Raw genomic sequence first — 4,799 nt, forward strand, 5'->3', positions numbered from 1 at the left:
TCTCTAGTCTTGAGACTGGGGAATATATCTTGTTTTCTAACATCTATGCCCCCACTGATCTTCAGGGTAAGCAGAAGTTATGGTCCCATATTTCTTGTATGCGAAGGTTGGTCCCTTTCCACCCTTGGATTATGGTGGAGGATTTCAATGCCATCCTGGAGTTGAGTGAGAAGAAGGGGGGTGTTATGCGGCTGGAACCTTCATCTTTCCTTTTTCGAGATAATATAGCATTGTTGCATCTGGTTGACATTAAGCCTAGTAATGGTTTGTTCACCTGGAACAATAGGAGGGTAGGGGAGTATTGGATTGCGGAAAGGTTGGATCATTTTATGGTTTCTAGTTTTTGGATTGGTGGGGAGTGGTCCACAACTGAGATTCTTGACTGGAGAGGGTCTGACCACTGGCTCATCAAGATGGTTTCTTCTTTTGCTTAGGTCGCTTTCTCTCCTTCATTCAAATTCCAACTTATGTGGCTTCGCAATCCTGCTTTGCAGACTCTTGTTGCGGAGTGGTGGAGGAAAGGGAGGCCTACCTTTGGCACTGCTATGTACACCTTTGCCAAGGAGCTACAATTTGTTAAGTTCCAACTTAAACAGTGGAACCGTTAGGGTTTCGGGAATATTTTCCATGCTAAGAAAGCTACTCAGATAGTGTTGAATGGCATCACCAGCGATATCAGAGAGCATGGTTTTTCTGAAGCCTTGCTTAGGGAGGAAGACAAGGTTATCAAGGCCTTAGAGGAACGGGAGCTTAGGGAGGAAATATACTGTAAACAAAGAGCTCATATTGATTGGATTCAAGAGGGGGATAAGAACACTACCTTCTTCTTCAACTCAGTGAAAGCAAGAAGACATGGAAATGATATTCCTGTTATGGTCAATGATAGAGGTGAGCAGCTTTTATCTTTGCAGGAGATCTCTAGGGAGTCTCTTCATTATTTTCGGTCCCTCTTCAGGGAGGATTCTCAGGGGGAATCGATGGAGGAGAATCAAGTTCTCGATTGCATCCCTTCTGTAGTTACTAGGGAGATGAATGAGCAGCTTATGAGTCCCATTTCGCTGGAAGAACTAGAGAGGATTGTTTTTCACATGAGAAAGGGAAAAGCTCCTGGACCGGATGGGTTCCCGGTTGAATTATTTCAAGAATTCTGGGATATTATCAAACTGGATTTATGGGAAGTAGTTCAAGAGTCCCAAAGGAATAAGTAGATGCTTTGGGCTTTGAATGCGACTTTCATTGCACTTATCCCCAAGTGTGATGGGGTTGACTAGTTAGGACAATTCTGACCTGTCTCTCTCTGCAATGTGATTTACAAGATCATCTCTAAGTTGATAGCGGATAGGTTGAAAAAGTGTCTAGGGGAGGTTATCTCTGAGGAGAAGAGTGGGTTTGTGGAAGGGCACCAAATCCTGGACGGGGTGGTCATTGCTACAGAGACCATTCACTCTATGGCAACTTCCAGGGAAAAAGCTATGTTTATTAAGCTGGACATGACTAAGGCTTACGATAGAGTCTGTTGGTCCTTCCTCTAGAAGATTCTTAGGGCGTTTGGCTTTGCTAGCGAATGGATCCAATGGGTTATGAGTTGTGTTACGTCTACCTCCTTCTCGGTGCTAATCAATGGAGATCATACTGAGCTGTTTGGTGCTTCTAGGGGTCTTCGCCAGGGGGATCCCCTATCCCCTTACCTTTTTATTCTTCTGGTTGAGGGTCTGGGGAGGTTGATTAAGCATAATGTGGGTCTGGGTTTTATTTAGGGATGGAGTTGGGGTAATAACTTGCAGTCACGGTCTCATTTGCAGTTTGTTGATGACACGACCCTGATGGGACTTGCTCGGATTAGAGAGGCCACTAATCTGAGAAAGGTCTTGGATGTTTATCTTATAGCTTCGAGCCAGCTGATTAATGAGGATAAATCTTCTATCATCTTCTTCAACACTCTTGGTTCTATTCAAAGGAGGATTGCTCTCATCTTGAGATTCCAAGTTGGTTGTTTGCCCTTGATTTATTTGGGTATCCCTATTTCTCCTGGTAACCCTCCTAGGGAATCTTGGCAGGGTATCTTGGATAAATTTCGCACGAAGGTTGATCACTGGATAAATAGATGGTTATCCTTTTCTAGGAGGGTTCATCTGATCCAATCAGTGGTGCAGGCTCTTCCGACTTATTGATGTATGCTTCAAGTGGCTCCTAAGTGGTTCTTGAAGGGATTGGACTCTCTGGCAAGGCAATTCTTATGGGCAAACAAACTTTCCTCCTCCAAATGGAGTCTTGTCAATTGGGATTCGGTGTGTAGTTTGTGTAGTTTGAGGCAGTTAGGGGGGCTTGGCTTGAGGCAAGCTATTTTATTTGGGGAGGCTCTGGCGGCTAAATTGTACTGGAGGTGGTGTACTGAGCAGGATCATGGCTGGGCTAGGATTTTGGCCTACAAATATATGCACAGGATCCCGATGGAGGAAATTCCAAGATATCCTCTTAAGGGAAAAGGCTCAATGATTTGGAGTACTCTTAAGAAGGGGGCTTCTCTTATTAAGGAAGGGCTCTTTTGGATTTGTAGAAGGGGGGAAGAGGTCCTATTCTGGAATGATTCTTGGGATGGTTATCCCCCCATCCTGGACTAGTTTCCCAACCTTGGGAATCTTTGCCAGAGGTTCTTGGAGGCAGGGTGGTCTAGGGTGAGTGACTTCAAGGTTGTGTATAGGTTTGGACGGCTAGAAATGGAGCAGTGGAAGGCCCCTAATGAGTGGTCGGTCAGTGGGATGGAGGAAGAGTGTGTTGAGTTGCATGGAATTCTAGCGAATAGACATTGTAGTTCACTCAAGGGTAGGGATGGACTTGCCTAGTTTCTGAATCCTAAGGGCGTCTTTACTATAGCTAGTGGATATCGAGAACTGTTGAACCGAAGACTTGAGGGAAGAGAGGTACTCTGGTGGAAACAGGTGTGGAATAATTTTTCTTGGCCGAAGTGTAACTGCTTCGCTTGGACTTTGGCTTTGAACAGATGCCTAACTTGGGACAATATTCGCAAGCGGGGATTCTTGGGGCCTTCCATTTGTGCTTTGTACGGTAATGGGGAGGAAGACTCCTCACACCTGTTCTTTAGATACCCCTTCTCTATGCTTATTTGGCACTATTGGTGGGGGGTGTGGAAGCATTCTTGTGTTCACGCGGATTCTCTGGTGGAGTTTTGGAGCAGTTTGGACAGACCCACTATCTTCTCCTCCTTCCTCCAGACTATCTGGTACATTGGGCCCATTTTCATTTTGTGGCAGATCTGGCTCGAGAGGAACAGGAGGATCTTTCGTGAGGTCAGACTGGTAGTTCAGCAAGTGTGGAATAGAATCATTGTTATAATTTGGGAGAAAAAGGAAGCTAAATGTGAGGTGTATTTTCCTCTGAATAGAGATGAGGCGGATATTGTGAGTAGGTTGGGATTGCAGGAGTTGTCTCCTGCCTCAACTTGTGTCAGGAGAGGTAGACGCTCTTTGAAGAAGGTCCAACAGGTGGGAAGATGGATGCCTCCTCAGGATGAGTTTATCAAGATTAATATTGATGGATTCTCTAGGGGTAACCCAAGCCCTGCTGGGGTTGGTGGTGTTGGTAGGGATAGTATGGGGGAGGTGGTCTTCTTCTTTTTGGTTCATAAAGGGCGGCATTCTAATAATTTTATGGATGGTTTTGCAATCATCTATGCCTTGGAGTGTGCTTGGGAGTTGGGTCAAAGGAAGGTTATCTGTGAATCGGACTCACAAATTGTTGTGAACTTGTTGACAGAGCAGAAGGTGAGTAGGATTCATTGGTAGTTGGCAGAGATTGTTCGTCAGATTCTTCAAATCAGCTCGTCAATGGAGCAGGTGTCTTTCATCCACATTCCTCGTGAGTGGAATAGAGCTGTAGATTGTTTGGCTAAGTGGGCCTTGGAACATGGTAGTGATTGGAAAGTTGAAGGTTGGGAGCATCTCTCCTTGGATTACTGTCAGGACTTGCAGCAGATTCTTGCTGAGGACATAGATGGGTATGAAATTGGTTGATCTTGGGCTGGGTTTGTGGTTCTATTCTAGGGTCTTGGGGCCCTTGTTCTCTTTGTAATTCTTGTGTCTAATTTTCAATAAAAAAATTTACCCCTTTATTTCAAAAAAAAAATTAACAAAATCAACTTCAAAATATCCCTATGGGTTACGAGATTAGGTACATGAAGACCTCACCCTAATGGGAAAGGAGAAAATTATCTTCAACCAATAGTAGAATACAAAATAAATGAATAAGCTTAACGCAAAGCTCAATATGCAAGACAACAGGATGGCAAATTTGGAGGATATTCTCAATATCAATAGTAATTTATAAAAGGTGTTGGACTATAGAAAAAATCAGCCTTCATGTAATTCAAGCAAATGCAAGTCCAAACACCGAAACAAGAATTTCAAAATTGAGAAAAACTATATAGGAGAATGTTGAGTTTGTGGAAAACCAATTGAAAACTTCTAAGATGAATGGGGGGATTCGTGATGTAAAGGGATACTCTCATTTCAAAAACCACCTAATTGTACACTTCAAACACTTATAGAAATATAATTTAGAATAGAAAAATAAGATGAATTGAACACCAACTTTATGGAAACAAACTAGTGCAATTCTTATTGAAATTTGAAACAACTTTCCATTACACAATGCTAAGCCTATTGGCTTCACTTCCCAGCACTCCAATCTGATATAAGTCTAATAATAGACCTGCAAAAAGGATTTACAATAGCAACAATGTCTTCCAAATCTGATCTTCTTCCTTCTCTTTTGATCTCCTT

This window comes from Cryptomeria japonica, chromosome 3 (assembly GCF_030272615.1).
Source record: "Cryptomeria japonica chromosome 3, Sugi_1.0, whole genome shotgun sequence".
In the NCBI taxonomy this organism is placed as follows: Eukaryota; Viridiplantae; Streptophyta; class Pinopsida; order Cupressales; family Cupressaceae; genus Cryptomeria; species Cryptomeria japonica.